Source organism: Galeopterus variegatus, unplaced genomic scaffold, assembly GCF_000696425.1.
Source record: "Galeopterus variegatus unplaced genomic scaffold, G_variegatus-3.0.2 Scaffold2742, whole genome shotgun sequence".
NCBI classification, from domain to species: Eukaryota; Metazoa; Chordata; class Mammalia; order Dermoptera; family Cynocephalidae; genus Galeopterus; species Galeopterus variegatus.
The window spans coordinates 85,356-104,521 of NW_007728853.1; positions in this window are offsets into that span (position 1 = coordinate 85,356).

Here is a 19,166-nt window from a genome sequence, read left to right on the forward strand (position 1 = left end):
TGATATTAGGACTGAATTGTTCAGGCAGGGGAGAGGATGGAAAAGGGAATGAGCTATAAAGACTTTAAACTAAGTAGAAAGGGAACTAGAAATTAATTATTTAATTTTTCAACAAACTATTTACAAGTGCTTTCTATTTTCCAAGATCCGTGTAGAAGAAATTCAGAGATAATATGGGACAGAAGCGTAAAAATATTGATAATGGTACTTCAAAGCAGGAAATACTATGATATATGTAATCATGGGAGCACTGAACATCAGAGCTAAACTCTCCAGCAATCAGAAATAGATTTGTTAGCAGATTACTTCTTGTGCAGTTAACAGAGAGTTAACAGAGAAGGCCTGAGACTGCTATCTTTAGAAAGGCTGCTTGAAAGGTTGGCTCTCGGTTGGCATCTGCAAATTTGGTTCCCCATCAATAATTAACTGATGGAGGTGGTTCTCTGTGCCTAGACTGTGCAAACAATACAGTTTATTCTGCACACCTACTTTTCTTCTGGGCATCTAGAATATTAGTACATTCTGGGCAGAGGGTGCCTACATGACCAGCCCCAGCTAGGTCTTTGATGTACTTCCCTGGGCAGAAAGATGGCATAAATATTGCTGTATTACATTACTGGAGGAAGCGGGCACTTTGTGTGACACCTCATGGGAAGGAAAGGGTATAAGAAAAGCACCACATGGATTCCTCTAGACGCTGTATCTTTTTCCAATATGACTCAGCTGTGTATCCTTACTACATTGCTGTAATAAATGTTAGCGGTGTGTACACCTATATGCTGAGTCCTGTGAGTATTTCTAGAGAATCTTTAAATGTGGATGTGATCTTGAGTACACCAAACACTCCCCTGAATTGAGTTTTAAAAGCTGAGTCAAATTTTGTCATGTAGAGCTGACATAAAGGGCAGAAATCTGCCCAGAAATGGGCAGAATACAAGGCATAAGCAAAAGTATGGAAGTAAGAATGAAATCGATGTTGGGAAGCATGGAGGATTCACAAAAAATTCATTGTTTCTGAAGCATTAAGTTGAAGAAAGCCAGTGTTGGAAAATACAAGCAGAAGTCAGCTCCCAGGGGTTTCGTTTTGGACTTTTTTCACAAGGGAAATAAAATCTGACATACTAGTAAGGTAAGGGGGACATAGGAAAGCCACAGCACAGGATAGAATTCAGGATAAGGAAAAAGTAAAATTGGATTATTCAATAATATTTGGGACAGTGAAAGAATAATAGATTTTTATTCTATTCACACTTCTGAGCAAAATTATTTGTGCCATTATTAGTAAACTATAGTCTAGAGAAACATTAACCATTTAGCTCTCTGGTATTCTACATTTTTAAAGGCAGAATCCTATTAAAGTTTTCTTCAACTTAATTGTTTTTCAAATAGACCATGGTATATTTTTATCCTATTTGTAAATTTTGATAAATATCACAAGAAGTAATACATTTAGCATTCTGTACTCAGTGATATTAGCATTTTGTTTTACATGTTTTAGGGTGATTTTCAGTTTAAGAACCGCATTCTAAGTTTTAAAATGTAGCACATCTGCAAAATGAAATTTATCATTTCTGTATTGTATGCAATATGAAATACTGTGTCAACTTAGAATATAGTGTCTGTACAGATGAGGCTGTTAAACACGTGCTTTTTAAAAGCAAGGCTCTTTATTCTTTACTAGAGCACATTGGGAAATGATGTCAAGAGTAATAGGTTAGAACTAAATCCATAAGTGGGGGATTCTTTTGTTGGCTATTTTATTTTGTTTTTTAATGTCAGGTACTTCCCAAAGGAGATAATTTAAAAGCGGAACATTACTAACTTCAATTTAATACTATAACAGTAACCACGGGATGTTTCTAATTTTTAAAGTATACATTGTGTCTTTCGACAAGTTTTAAGGCATTCATAATATCTAGTTAGTTGAATAAAATATAAAATATTATTTTAGTAGAATTTTATATAATTTTATAAATATTTATATTTGTCTAAGATATCATTTTCCTAAATAGGATATTTTTGATATTTTAATTAATTTAAATTTTAAAATATTGAAATCACATTCCTATGAATTCACTGAGCTCAATGTTTATAAATGATACTAATCAATGAGTAGTTTTGTTGGGTTTTTAGGACATATATGAATATCTTTTTGGAAGATACATCACTGGTAAATTTATATTACAGGAATATAAAATGGCTAATAAAATCATACTTAGTGACATTTTTACTCAGGAATTTTTCTCACACTGATTTTTATATTCCTCTGTCTATTTAGTTAATGTAGGTCCTTGTCTATCATACTTGGAATGAGTTCTGCATCACAATGCAGAGTAAATAATAAACAACTTTTATAGTTACAGAATTTTCCCCAAAAGTTTTATGTGTTGCCTGGAAAAGACATATTTTGTTTCAATTTAATAAAATAAAAAAACATATGGGTTTGGATTTATGGTCTGCAGCGATTTTCTCATTTAGGAGAAAACATTAAGAAAGATACAATCTACCTTACAACCTATGTTATGAGTGAAAAAAATCACAAGAATACTTGCTTTGGGGAAGATAACATAGTATATTTTTAATAAAATTACAATTATTATATGATATTCAAAAAATAGATGAAAATACATTTTTGAGATAAATCAATTTCTATATCTCATGTACTAGTAAAATGTTAAATGAACAAATACATATAACTAAATAAAAACTGTATATAAACTTAGCAATTCTGTTGAGGATCAACATCAGTAATGTATATTTGAAATTAAAGGTGAATTTCAATATGAAATCAATGTATATTTTGAGATTCATATAGTTCTAAATGCTTGAAAATGTTTTTTCTAATTCTTATATTTACAACATTTTTATTTGGATAACATTCTAACAAATCTCACTTTGCAAAATGTTTGATCACGAATGTTTTTCAAGAGCCTTTATAATCCTTTATTTATATATCTCTCTTTATAAATTTGTTATTATTTTATGTGCTGAGTTCATACTTTGGACCAAGCCCTGTTCTAAGCAATAAGAAGCCAAACCAAGTAGAGTAAGCTTGGCTATTCCGCTGGTCACATTTGCATTACAAGGAAATATGAGTATATGTACCTCTTACAGTCATAATTGCTTCTATTTACTTTTGTTCAGATTATTGTTGCTGTTTAACAAACCACCCAAATACTATGTGGCTTAACAACAGCAGCAGTCAATTCATCTTGTTCATTCATGTGGTTAGAGCTTGGTGAGGAAGTCACCTGGTTATGGCATGGCAAGGATAAACTAAACTTGGCTAAAGGTTGGTGGTAGCTGTTAGGTGGGAGTGCAGATAGGACTGAAGGCCTGTGACTTAAGTTCCTTTCCATGTAGATCTCTCCATGTGGTCTGGGCTTCTTTGCAGTATGTCTGGGTTCCTAGAGCAGGAATTCAGAGCAAGAGCCAGACAGAAGTTATATTGTTTTTATGACGACTAATCTTAGCCATCCCACAGTGTCACTTCCACTTTATTATTGTCTCAACAAGCTCATACAAGGTCAGGGAGAGGGGACATTGACCCCACCCTTTGCTGGAAGACTGACAAGATTGTGGAAGATTATGTGGGAATAGAAACACTGTTGGAGCCATTTTTGAAAAATACAATCTACCATAAATGTAATGCATGAGATAATATTACCATGTATTTGAGGTATTAATTTTTGTGGTTTTTATGAAATAATGAAAGAACAGATATTGAGTATTTGAATTTCTAATAAACCAAAGTCTCATATCAAAATAGCGTTTATAATCGAGATACAGTTACAGTAACATGTCAGGGCTAATTACTCAAATTCTTATGTACAGTACAATTAAGTAAAAACCTCATCCCAGTGTTCTATTTTAGCCATTGGAAAGATGTTGTTGTTTAAATGTAGTAAAACTCTATATGACTAATGGTTTACTATTACTAGAAATAGTAATTAGAATAAAACAGCCTGAAATATAGATATTATTACAAAACTCTTCACAGTCAAAATTATAAAATGAATATGAAAGATGGTGTATGAATGCATTTGATAACAGCAGTTAACTTTCATATTAATGAGTGGGATTTAATACTAGGTTTATCTTTGATAAATTAACATGAATAAAGAGGAATATACCCATAAAAATCATAGCCTAGGGATTCTGTGTTATATTATACCACAAATATCATTTAGAAATTTCTTATCACTTGGAGATAACATTATCTAGATTTTGAGTTTGAATCAATTATTTTTCTTTTCCCTATGCATTTATTGAGTGTTTGTGACCAAAGGAATCTGTGTCACAGATTGTCAAACAATGTCAGGGTACCTACCCGTAAGTATTCTGTAATATAGTAAACATAGCAAAGAAAATAAAAGCTAGCATAGAAGGTATAAGCAATGTAACATGGGAGCAAAGAAAGAGAAATGAATTCTGACTGAGCTAGGAAGATGAAGAAAAGTATCTTCATCTGGTGGAAACTGTTAAGATATGAGTGATCCTAACAAGATGAGCCATTTTTAGATAATGAAGTTGGAATTTCGAATAAGAAAAAAATGGCATTTCCCCCCCAAAGTAACAGTATGGTAATTGGATGCATGAGAAAGTTTAATTGAACAGGGCGAACTAAGAGCTCGAATTGGAGTAAGAATATGTTGTGTTGAGGCAATGAAAACTTAACTACCTACCTTTGTAAGTAAAGGTAAAGTGTGTATAACAAGGTTTTAAGTTATTCTCAAATCTATCCATTGCTTTTTATTCCTATTCCCGGTATAAACACTTTTCTTCCACTAGGCTTGTGGCCATAGCATTCTAAAACTGGCCTCCCTCCAATGGTTTCTCTTTCTTCCTAGGTAAGGTCTACAGTGCAAGCAATATCGTGGAAATAAAAAGAAGAAAAAAAAAAAAGATTTTCACTCCTCTGCTAAATTTCTTGAAGAACCCACCATTACCTGGAGCACAAAATTACAATACTCTCTGCTGTGGTTTAAGTTCATTTTCTGCAACTGTGTACTTCCCTCCTCTCCCCACCCCCTCCAAACCACCACTAATACACACATGTTATAACATAGCCACGTGAGAACATTGCAAGTTTCCTGTTTGGGGTTTTTTTTGTGTGTGTGTGTGTTATTTCTTTGCACCTGTTATGCTCTTTCCTCTGATTTACATGCCATTTCTCTCCTCTATCAGGCAACTTCTTACTCAAATATATTCATATTTTTTATTGATTATATATTGGTGGGGTACAGAATTGAATATCAATACATGTGTACAATATGTATTGATCAAATCAGGATTATTAGTATATTCATGTTTACAAAACATAATCTTTGGAACCTTCAACTAGTTTCTCACCAACCCCTTTCCCCTCCCCTTTTCCTGCCTCTAATAACCACAGTTCAGTTCTCTCTCTCTCTCTATCTTTTTTTTGAAAGTTTAATGTATTATCATGAGTCTTTCTTTCTTTCTTTCTTTCTTTCTTTCTTTCTTTCTTTCTTTCTTTCTTTCTTCTTTCCTTCCTTTCTTTTTCTTTCTTTCCTTTCTTTCTTTTCTTTCTCTCTCTTTCTCTCTCTCTCTCTCTCTCTCTCCTTTCTGTTCCTACTTATTAGTGAAGACATGGTATTTCTCTTTTTGTGCCTGGCTTATTTCACTTAACATAATTTTCTCTAAGTTCATCCATGTTGGCAGAATTTTATTCTTTATTATGGCAGCGTAATATTCTATTAAGTATATATATCACATTTTCCTTATCCAGTCATATGTCAATGGACATTTAGGTTGGTTCCAACACTTGGCTATTGTAAATAGAGCTGCAGTAAACATGGGAGTGCAGGTATTCCTTTGACATCGTGATTTCCATTCCTTTGCATATATACCCAGCAATGGGATTGCTGAGTCATATGGCAGTTCTATCTATAGTTGTTTGAGGAGTCTCCATACTGATTTCCATAATGGCTGCACTAATTTATAGTCCCACCAACAGTGTAGCAGGGTTCACCTTTCTCCACATTCTCACCAGCATTTGTTACTCTTGGTCTTTTTGATAATAGCCAGTCTAACTGGGGTGAGATGGTATCTCAGTGTGGTTTTGATTTGCATTTCCCTGATGCTAAGTGATGTAAGCATTTTTTTCATTTGTCTGTAGGCTATTTGTATCTCTTCAAATGAGAAATGTCTATTCAGTTCCTTTGCCCATTTTTTTAATTGGGTTACTTGTTTTCTTACTGTTGACTTGTTTGAGTTTTTTATATATTCTGAAATTAATTCCTTGTCAGATGCATAGTTTGCGAATATATTTTCCCATTCTATCTTTTCACTTTGTTGATTGTTGCTTGTCTTTTCACTCTGTTAATTGTTTATTTTACTGTGCAGAAGCTTTTTAGTTTTATATAATTCCACTTGTTTATTTATTCTTTTGTTGCCTGTGCTTTGGGGGTCATATTCATAAGGTCTCTGCCCAGTCCTACATCCTGAAGTGTTTTCCCTATGTTTTCTTTTAATAGTTTTATAGTTTCATCAAAACTCTAAGTTGCATACTTCCTCCCATTGAAACATACCTGAATAATTGTCTTCATCATGTTTTAAATTTTGCAAAAATAGAATGATATTCAATTTGTCTTTGCATCTCACACGACAGACACAAGATAGGTGCTGTCTGCTGACCTTAAATGCAGTGCTTTTTATTGCTTCATGCCACATTACTTTTTGAGAAAAGGAAAACACAAGAAGCATTTATCAAGTGACTAAACATAATTTTAAAAGATAAGTTACAAAAAAGTAATAAAACAATGTCTTAAAAAAACCTTGACTCTATCCATCATTTAAAAGGCATGTTTATAGGCATAGATATTAACAAGACATTGCAGAATTGATCGAAAGAGCTAAATGTCACTATAAAAATAGTTATCTAGTATAAGTAAAGCAAACATTTCTTGTATGTTGCTACATAATTAGACAAGTTACTTAGAATTGAATTTAAGGATGGTAAATGGTAATGCTATACTTTTCCAAATTCATTAGACTGTTATGCGCCTCCCTTTCTTCAACACTTTGGTGGCGTTACTCTTATCGGTAAGTAGAGTATTTTAGTGGATTGCCATTTATAGTGAAAGAAATGTATTTTAAGAAGTGAAAATAAAATTTGCCTTCAAGTCACAAACTGCAAAGTCTCTAGAATCTACATTGATCTATTCTCTCATCAATTTCAGTTTATAAAACATACACTTCATTGAATTTTTATGTCTAGGTGAACTCATAATCTTTAGAAGGATTACATTAAGATGTTGAGCCTGTTCGTATGTATTTCAATAGGGATGAATTCAACAATGTATGATTTGATACTTATTTGAACAAAATAAAAAATCTGCAGACAATGTCCAACAACCAAAACTGCAATGTTGGACTTTGAAAAATTTGAACAAATGAATACTATACTGAGTCATTAATATACATTTTAAAAATATATGGCAAGAAAATCATGATTAATCCTGGATTTACCAAAGGTTTTTGAATTAGACATATAAACAAATACAGCAGATTTCCACCCACTCCAACAAGGTTATTTTAATGTGTGTGTCATTCAACTGGTCACCACAGATAAATAGTTTGGATAATGTATTAAAGGGTGAAGATAGTCAGCACCTCTTAACATGGGGTTTCACTTTTATGGGGTGAAAAAGTGGATACACTATGCTTATTCCCTAAATCATTTTCTGATGGGATATCAGTAAAACTGGCCTGCGTTTTTGACTTTTACGACAATGTGCAAACACTTTTAATAAGAGCAAATGTGGTCATTAAAAAATACTTTGATGTCTTTAACTTGATGGAAATAAATAAAAGTTAATGTTTTATACAGGAAATTGATTAATAGTTATAAGGCTTAGCTAGTCTAGGCTATATTGCCATAGTTACTACCTCATGATTAATTCAATGCTTATGAACCCAACAAAGGAAGTAATTTTAGGGAACAGAAGGGAGGAAGGGCAAACATTTGGAAGAAACTGAAATTTAAACTTATGTTTCTGACAGAATTTCTTTATAAATTTGTATAAATATCCATAGAAATATATTTCAGGTTGGATAGAATATAATCATAGGTCTTTTGTAGAGTTTTAATAAATTCTGTATTTCTTTTCATACTCAAGAAGATAATTCTCATTGGAAATGTAGTAGAATGCATGCATACTTGAACAGAGTATCTATTCTAAATACAAACTTTAATATCAGCAAATATATTTCCAGAGGAAACATGACAGTAGGAGTGCTGACAGGACATGGGTTTTCTGCTCTGCTAGGTTTGAGGCTTCCATTATGAGGCATCTTGGAATCTTGGTAGAGAGAAGGGCTGCTTGAGAATTTGGCTATGAAGACCAGCTCAGCTTCAAGGCTGGCCTAGGTAGAGTTCATACCACAGAGTATGAATGGATGTTATATCTATGGAAATGATTAGCCTTGACTTCATTTAAAAATATATACAGAAAAAATTCTCCAAAATTTTTTTGAAATAAAATTAATTCAGTTTGATTTACATATAATAAAATGTCCTCATTTAAATGCACATTTTGATGAGTAACCACAAGCAAACTATAGAATATAGACGGTCTCTGACTTATAATGGTTCTATTGATGATTTTCAACTTCATGATAGGTTTATCAAACTATTAATACATTTTTCAGTTATATTTTTGATTTAGGATGGGTTTATTGGAACATAACTCCATCATAAACCAAGAAGTATCTGGGCTTGCATTTCCCAAAAATGTTTCCTGCATCCCTTTCCAATCAATTTAACCCCATACAATCACCTGCTTTTTTTTCACTTTGTAATCTAAACTAGATTTCTCTTTTCTACAGTTTCACATGAAAACAACCAAAGGATAGTTCCATGATAACCAAATAAAGGTCCTATGAGATTTTTTTACAACCATTTCACATTTACCTGGAGTAAATACCTAGGATGGGAATTGCTACGTTTTATTATACATATGCTTAGTTGTTTTACAAACTGCCAAAAGTATTTTGCAAAGTGGTTACAGAATTTTATGTTCCCCCCAGAAAGGAATGAGAGCTCTAGTTGCCCCACAACCTCAACAACACTCAGCATTGTCAGTCTTTTCAATTATAACCTCTTTATTGAGTACATATTTGTATCTAATTGTGGATTTAATGTGCATTTCCTTCATAACAGGTGTTGTGAAATATTTTCATGCACATTTTGCCCATTTATGTATCTTTCTTGTGAGGCATTTCTTTAAACTCCTGGCCTATTTTATATTGGGTGATTCATTTATTTTTGAGTTGTAACAGTTTTTTTTTTTTAATAATCATCATACATATTCTGAGTATCTTTTCCCAGTCTGAGGCTTGCCTTTTCATTTCTTCATAAACTCTTTTAAACAGTGTAGTGTGTCTTTTTGATGAAGCACATTGTATCAATTATTTTTTATACTCATATTTGTTATGTTCTAAGAAATTTTTGCCTACCCCAAAGCCTTGTAGTTTTTCTCCTATATTTTTTTCTAACATTTCATTTTATTTTACTTTTACTTTAGCTTTTATATTTAGGTCTGTGACTCATTTTGAGTTAATTTGTATGTATGACATAAGATAAGCATCAAATTTCATTCTTTTGCATATTGATATGTAGCTGTTCCAGGACCATTTATTGAAACAACTCTTTTTTTCCATTGAAGCACCTTGGTAACTTCGAAAATTAATTGGCCACGTATGAGTGGGTCTGTTACTGAACTCTTTATTATGTTTCATTCATTTATAGATGTATCTTTACATCAGTGCTATACTTTTGTGATTACAGAAGTCGCTTTATAATAGCTACTAAGTTTCAAAAGCAGGTAGTCTAGGTTCTCCAAATGTATTCAAATTTTCAAAATTGTTTTGTCTGCAAAAAGTACTTCATATTTCCATATAAATTTTAGAATCATCTTGTTAATTTGTACATAAAAAGCCTGTGGAAGTTTTGACTGAAATTACAACAAATTTTTGAATCAATTGTGGATAATTTTTAGTTCATGTTGTATTAGTCCGTTTGTGTTGCTATAACAGAAATACCTGAGACTGGGTAATTTATAAAGAACAGAGGTTTATTTGGCTTATGATTCTGGGACAGCTGCATCCGGAACAGGCCTCAGGCTGCTTCTACTCATGGTGGAAAGTGGCAGGCAGCCGGTGGGTACAAGCAGATCACATGGCAAGAGGAAGCAAGAGAGAGAGAGAGAGAGAGAGAGAGAGAGAGAGGAGGTGCCAGGGTCTTTTAAACAAGCAGCTCCCGCGGGAACTAATAGAGTGAGAACTCATTAATCCCCCTCCCCCAGGGACAGCATTAATCCATTCATGAGGGATCCGCCCCCACGACTCAAACTGTCACATTTTAGATCTGATTTCCCTGCGATCTGGGAGAACAATACATCCAAACTCCATCACATGTTCAATGAACTCAGTATAGCTCAACCTTTATTTAGGTCTTCTTTAATGTCTCTCAACATGTTTTATAATTTGCAGAGTATTTTTAAAATTTATATCTAATTACTTTTTATTTTTGAATGCTATTGTAAAGTGTTTTTAAATTAATTTTGCAAATTAAAAAAGTAGAAATTGTCTTTTATTGCAGATGACATAAGTTCATATGTTAAAATCTGTAAGCATTTTACTGAAACCCATTAAAACAAATAAATACATTCGGAAAGGTTAAAAGATATAAGATCAACACAAATAAAATTAGAACAAAATTCAAGACACAGTAGTATCCAAAAAGTGTTAGGGTAAATTTAACAAAGAAGTGCAAATCTTTTAAATTGAATAATTTTTAAAAGGCTGAAACAAATCAAAAGAATCAAATAAATACAAAGACTACGAGTGTTCAATGGTATAATATTGTTAACATGACAGTACTCCTCAAATTAATCTAAAAATTCAATGCAATCCCTTCAAATTCCAAAGTATAATATTTATAGAAATTGACAAGCCTGTCCCTAGAATTTGTATGAAAATGAAAAGGAAACTAAATACTAAATACTAAAACAATCTTGAAAATACAAACTGAATGACTCAAGCTTCCCTGTAACAAATATCAATAGAAAGTTAATCCAGAAGAGTGTGGTACTAGTGTAAGGACAGATTTATGCAAGGCAATAAAATATTGGAAGGTCCAGTAAAAAACACTTCATTTATGGCAAATTGATTTCTACAAAGATTCCAAAAATTATTAATGAGGGGAAAAAAAATCCCAGTTTTTGTTTTTAAACAAATGGTGCTAGGGAAATTGCGTATCCACCAGCAAAGGCAGGAATAAAACTCCTAACTCAAATAATAATTTTTAAGAAACTCAAAATGGATTATACACCTAAAGGTAGGAAATAAAACTATAAAGTGTTTAAAGAAGTATTGGAGGGAAATTTTGTGATATTGGATTAGGTAGTTTTTTTTTTTTTACACATTACATCAATAGTACAATTAAGAAAAGAAAAAATAATTGTACTTTCTCAAATTTAAAAACTTCTGTTAAATCATATTTTTTTATTTCCAGTTGTTCCTTGCTAGTATACAGAAATACTAGAAAAATATTGAATTTCTATTAACCTTGTATCATGAACCTTGCTGAACTGACTTATTAGTCTAGCTTTATGTATGATATTAGCAGTATTTTTTTTAGATTTCCATTAACAGGTTGATTAAATTCACTTTTATTCTTAATATGCTATAATATTTTTATCATGAGCGAATATTCAATTTGTGAAATGGTTTTCTTGTATCTTTTGAAATGATAATATGATTTTTCTTCTTTATCCCAATAATATATTACCGTATCTAAGTTTGATTTTTGAATACTAAACCGCATGTCATACCAAAATACATTTGCTTGTGGTTTATTTTCTTTTTCAGACAGTACTAAATAAGATTTGCTAATGTTTTAATAAAAATTTATGACTCTGTGATCATAAGAGATACTGGTCTGTATTATTCTTTCCTTGTAATTGTCTGTTTTTGCTATCTGGGTAATGCTTGCCACAAAAAATAAGGTAGGAATTGATTCCATTTTCTCTCTTTTCAGGATGAATTCTAGCAATTTGTTATTATTTCTTCCTTAACTATTTTATATGATTCACTAGTGAAGCCATCTTGGTATGAAGTTTTCCCTCTGTGAAAAGATATTTAATTATAATTCATTTTAAAATATATATAAGGCTATTACTTTCAATTTTTCATAAGTGAGTTTTGGTCATGTGGTAGTATCTGTCCTTATTTTTAATCTTCAAAGTTTTAAATATTTGTTAGGTAGTAGAATTTTGTTCATATTTATTTTATTAAATGTCAGCAGAATCTATAGTGATCTTCCTTTATTAATTCATGATATTAAAATTTGTGTCTCATCTCTTATCTCAATAATTCTAGCTACAAGCTTATAAATTTTATGGATTTTTAAATTTTGTGGAATTTTTTATTGCCTTTCTCTATTGCTTACTCATTTGCATTTTCATTTATTTCTGCTCTTTACTATTTTTTTCCTTATGTGTATGTTGGGTTTAATTTTCATTTTTAAAAATAATCTTATTAAGGCAAATGCTCAAATAAGTTATTTTAGACATTTCTCATTTTAATGTAAGCATTTAGGCTATAAATTTTCCTAAAAGACTGCATTAGCTGCTTCCCAACTACATGTGAAAAAATTAATCTTGATATATTAAATTTTTAATTTCATTGAGTTTAATTCTTTCTAATTTCCTCTTTGACTGACACGATATTTAGAAGTGTGTTTTTTATAAAAATTTGGCAATTCTGTAAATTATTTTGTTAACAATTTCTAGATTAATTCCATTTTGGTCAAAGAATGTACATGGGTTTATATTGTCTTATTGATTCATTGATTCCTAGTTTCTTGTGAAATATCACTCTTTATTCCTGGTAACATTCTTTGTTGTAAAGTACATTTTGCCTGATATTAATATAGCCTTTCAACACTTTATGGTATAAAATCTTTTGTTTTTTACATTTAACCTATTTGTATCTTTATACATAAAATGCATTTATTTCAGAGGCATTAGTTGGGATTGCTTTTTTATGCAGTCTGAAAATCACTATATTTTCATTAGAGTGTTCAAACACATTCAATGTAATTTTCAATGTGGTTGGATATTAATTTATCATCTCGCTATTTGTTTTCAAATTTTCCTATTCATCATTTGCCTATTTTATCTTTTTACTAACTTATTTTTTATTAATTTAATATTATTTACATATAATTTTATTTTCACTGTTGCTTTATTAGATAAATCTATTTGTTTTATTTTTAAGTTATTTTTTAATGTTCTGTTTTATTTTCACCATAAACTTATTACCTATGCCCTTTTTGTTGGCGTTATTTAAGGATTTAAGTTATACATCTTCACTTAATCACAATATACCTTGAAGTATTATGCCACTTCTCATATAAGTTCCTTATGCACCATAATTTCATTCCTACCCTCCTGTTCTTATGTAATTTTTGTCACATAATTTACTTCTACTTATGTTACATAATCCTCAATGCATAATTTTTTTTTGTCTTTTAAAGGAATTGAAAATAATGGACAAATATGTTTGCTTATTCACATATTCATAATTTTTAATTAAAATTCAATTTAGGGATTTATTATACTTTCATTTATTCCCTCATTAAGTTAATATATTCAATGCAATATTTTAAAATATAATAGTCTTTTAATTTCTTTGCTAGTACCACCATCTCTGACATTTCTGGGCCTTTTTGTATTGACTGAATTTTTTCTTTTGGTTATGGATAACATTTTCTTGCTTCTTTGGTTTTCTAATATATTTTGATTGGATGCTATGTATTGTGAGTGTTACATTGTTGAGTGTCTCGATTTTGTGTTTCTATGTTTCAGGTTTTGCTTTACAGGTATTTGAGTTACTCCCACACTCTTTGATCTCTTTGAAGCCTGTATTTATTCAATGCTAGTGCAGTGCTAGAATAGCCTTTTCTCCAGGAAAAGCTCAGTACTACTACTAGGACATAGATTTTTCTGGAAACTTTACTGAATGCTCAGAGTGTTAACCCGAGATGTTTATAAAATGGTGGTGATAGTTGAAAGCAATTAGGTACTGTATTAATTTTCTATTGCTGAATAACAAATTGCCACTAATTTAGCTCTTAAAACAATATGAATTTATTATGCTACAATCTATATTCAGAAGTTTGGCACAGTGTGATTGAGTATTCTGCTCAGGGCTGAAATCAAGCTGTTAACTAGGCTAAGTTCACAACTGGAGTCTCTGGGAAAATCTGCTTTCAACCTTATCCCTGTGTTGGAGGAATTCAGTTCCTTGCCATTGTAGGACTGATGCTCCTGTTTTCTTACTGTGATCCAGTGCAGCCTCTGTTCCTATAGCCAATGATATTCCTTACCGTGATGCCCCCTTCATCATCAAGCCAGCAATAGTGCATGAAATTCTTCTCATGTTTTTCATGCTTCTCATGAATTCCTTTTCCGTGACCAGCTAGAGACAACTCTGTACTTTAAAGGGCTCACCTGATTAAGTTAGATTCACCTGGTAATCTACCTTTGTTAAAGTTAACTGTGCCATATGATACAACATAGTGGTGGGGGTGCAACCCATCATGTTCACAGTTCCCAGATTATAATGGTGTGTTCACCAGGGAGTGGGGAAGCTTGGAGACCATTTTAGAATTGTGCCTACCACATCCTGAAGTATGAAATTATTATTCTTTCATAGGAAAGATAGAGTTATTTCATGAGAATGAATAAGGTGTGTGTGTGTGTGTGTGCGTGTGTGTGTGTGTGTGTGTGTGTGTGTGTATCTCTTTTGAAGCAGTAGAGGATGATGGAAACACTCAGGTAATTGATTTCACCTGAGTGTGATTTTATCTTATTTCACCCCCACCATGACTGCAATTGCCTGTGCCATTGTCTAGTCCCAGAGTTGTGGCCCTTTTCCCTACACAGGCAAGTATTAGCAAATAAAGTTGGAGTGAGTTTATGAAACGTCTTAAAACTCAAGCAAGTACCTCTGGCCTTGATGTAATTGACAATGAGAAGTTCAAAAGCAGGGACAAAGTATGACAAAAGAGTTCTTTCAGGAACATTACTTTGAATTCAGGACAAATTGTAGAAGGAAAAAATTTAAAGCCCCAGTTATCAGTTATCATGTTTCTGCCTTTTAGTTAATTTGCTGGCTTTTAGAGAACAAAAAGGATTTTGAGTTGTTTCTATAGCATCCAAAATATTTTAGCCTTAATATTTTATAAATATATAATTTAGATCTTTCCTCATTTCTTGGTTATGCTGTAGTTTATTATTTTACTAAAATTGCTTCTATCGTACAACTGTAGGTGTAACCTTGTGTGTTGTCTAGTCCCTCTGTATTAGTCTGTTTCTGTTGCTTAAAACAAAATACACGGAACTGGGTAATTTGTAAGAAGATGAAATTTATTGCTTACAGTTTCAGAGGCTAGGAAGTCCAAAGTCCAGGGAACACATATAGTGAGAGCTTTCTTTGGTGGTGACTTCAGTGACACAGGGTATCACATTGCAAAATGGCATAGCAGGGAGTGAGACTAACCTCTCAAGTGTTCTTCTTTTAAAACCCTGAGAGCCATGCCCCTGACCAGCATTATTAATAAATTCACTATAACGTGGTCATACAACCTAATCACCTCTTCAAGGCCTCACCTTTCAATTACTATGATAGAATTTCTCACCCTCCACAGTTAATCCATGGGAATTAAGTTTTTAATGTATGGACGTTGGGGGAAACAATTTAAGTAATCCACAGCACCCTCTGACTTCGAAGTTTCCTTGCCTGTTAAATGGACTAATGAGGATGGCTTCTATGAAAGGTATATTACAGAGCTTGACACTTAAGTATGCTAGTAACTATGTTTCTTCACACTTTTAAAACCCCCCTAAATATCTATTGACCATTTGCTACATGGTAGACAGCATTCTATGCAGTAGGGATACAGCAGTGAACAAAATTAAGTCTCTGATTTCATTGAATTTATAGTATCATGTGCTGAGACCATGAACAGGTAAATAAATAAATAAAATATGAAAAGCAGTGATAAATGCTGTGAAGAAAATGAAGTTAGAAAGGAGAAAGTAAGCGGATAAAGAGAAAGAAGTTGATTTGTAGCTAAGGATGTCAGGGAGGACCCCTCTAGTCATGTGCCAGTCAAGCAGAGAATTCAAGAAGTAAGAGAAAAGTTAGAGAGTGGGTCATGTGGATATGTGGGGAAAGAGCAGTCCAGACAGAGATAAGCAAAAATGCTAAGGCCGGGAGACAGAGCTGGACTGCATTTCTGAGCAAGAGCAAAGAAACCAGTACACTTGGATCAAAGTGAGAAAGAAAGAGAGTGGTAGGGCCTGTGGCAGGACAGGTGCAGATCAATAGGGTGTTGTAGCCACTTCAAGTACTTAGGTTGTTATCCGGAGGATGTTGGGGAAACACCAGTCAGGAGAGTGGAAGCAGAGGTACATGGTAAACTCACATGCTGGATTTCAGGTTCAATTTTATATTTTTATGTATATTTTTTCCCTTGAAGTTACCATTGGTAACATAAGCCTCTGATGACATTGAAATATTAATTTGAGAGATTTTTTTTCATTATGGAGAGGAAAATATCTTTGTCAGTTTGGGTTCTCTCTCTGCCCTCTCTCCACTGTCCCTCATCTCTTTCCCTCTCTTTCTCCCTCCACCCTCCCTCTTCTCTCTTTCTCTCTGTCTCTCTCTCTCTTTCTCTTTGTTTTCTTCTTTGTGTCTCTTGATTACAGAGTCACCTTTATGGGAGTGTGAACTGCGCAGATTTTAATGCTCTGGTTTAATGCTCTACACAACTGTCTTAAAATTCTCAATTTTACCTTTGAACTGATGTTTTATAAGTGAAATATGATGGAACAAAGGTACATATGAATGACAAGAGGAGATTTGTGGAAGAAAAACATTTTATATTTTAGTACCTTTTCTTGTTTTTCAAACAAGCTTCCTGCATTTTCATTTTGCACTGAGGCCCGTTAATTATGTAGCTGGTCCTGCTAATTTAACCTTATTTCCCAGCTTTCCCTCATTTATAGGAATGAAGGACCAGATGAGGGCAGTTTAATAGATGCTATGAGGGACACAAAGGAATCAGTGCTCCATTCAGGGCTTTAGCAGGAACAGGATTCAACCCTTCTTCAGACATCTAAATAGAATAAACATGTGTACTACAGAGCAAGAAGTGGCAAGACTTCACTTTGGGATTTTCTACACCTTCAAAAGAGTGCAGCTTTTTATTCATCCTGTATCCTACCAATTCTTTTTCCAAAGCATGGAGCTGAGTGCCACTGGGGATGTAAATATCTTAAATAATAATCATTGATTAATTACCTATCGAACACTTATTCTGTGCCAAGTCTTCTTCTAAACACTTTGAGAACCTTAACCCATTTAAGCATCACTATTGTATTTTACGAGGTGGGTATTATTGGAATCCTCATTAAATACATGTGAAAGCAAATAAATAGAAAATTAAAAGACTTTTCCCATATCATGCAGTTATTAAGTAAGTGGCAAAGTCATGTAATGAAACCAGGCACTCTGGCTCCAGAACCTACACTTAAAACCTTATTCTACACTAAACCATAAGAGAGTTAGCAATACAATTCCATGGGAGTTCAGAAGAGAGACAAGCTGGCTTCTGTGCTAACCTTAGAAACAAAGGTCAAAACTTGCCAGACACAATTATGAAGAAATAGCAGCAGGAGAATATTGCTCATTTGTCATTTTACTGACATATATAACTTAGGAGCTGAAAAGAAACTTAGTTGTTATCTAGAGCAAGTCACTCTTTTAAATTAAGAACATGGGACACAGAAATGATCATTGATTCTAAAAAGGTCGCACAGCCAATTAGAGAGAAGTCTGGGAATAGAACCTAGGTTTCTGGATTTCCTTCAGAGCTCTTACTACAAATCCCCTACTTTGCAAACATACTTGACAGATTGTTCTATTCTGTGCTATTTGCACAAGTCTCAGTCTTCTCCAACAGACCTATTCATCATACTGAGGGCAGGGACTACAGCACATTGAGTACAGTTCCAAGAGCAAAGATAAACAAAACATATCAATAGACCACGGATATTACATTGTAATGTTTTTGTTAGTTTGTTTTTGTTTTGCTTAAGAAGTCAACAGGTATGGTGCATTTATTTCAGTTAATGAAATGTAATGAATTTTTAAATAACATTTTAAGTATATAGGATGAGCTGTGATCTATCTCAGGTGATAGAAGTGCAAAGTTGAATTGTGAAAAGATGATTAAATACAGCGTTGCTTGAACACATCATCCTGTCTCTTATTTGATGCCTTTGCTTAGCACGTCTTCCCCCATAATGTGAGTATTTATACTAATTTCAAGTTCTTCTTCCTCTGAGAAACCCTCCTTTACTCCAGAGCTTAGCTAGGTGGAGTTTAAAATTACACTCTTTCTATCCCTCACATATCTTGTCCCTATTGATGTTATAGCACTTAGCACATCATACTGCATCCTGTTTGTAAAAGCGTGTCATTTCTACTAGACTTGGAACTTTGAGAGATCACCTTCAAATTTTCATATTTAAATTTGTATCCTCATCTAAGCACAACCCAACCCAAGCAAAATAATTAACACATAATTGTTATGGAATAAACATGTATTGAATAAATTAACCAATGTTGTATAAATATTAACATGCTTTTCCTTATAGATAAATGCATTTGGGAAAAATGTTTTCCAAAGTCCATTTGAATTAAATTTATGATGTAATAATAAAACACTGACTATTTATTTATTTGGTTCTTGTTTCTTCTCTTTTCCCTTTAAGGTATCAATAAATTGTGATACTTATGTACATTAAATTAATAGAAGTAGATTTTACCTTACAGGTTGAAACATTTTCAAAATTCATTTCTGAATGGATCACTGAGTGTGCAAAATCTATCATTTGGATAATATAACACAAATTTATTGAATTGGCTTCATATTTATTGAGCTGGAGTTTGAATGACATGCAGACAAACCAGAATAGAGATACTAAGATAGCAGAGAAAGAGGAAATCCTGGGAGCTTCTTTAAAGGAAGAAATGGTAGGAGTGATTGGCAGATTAGATGGAGC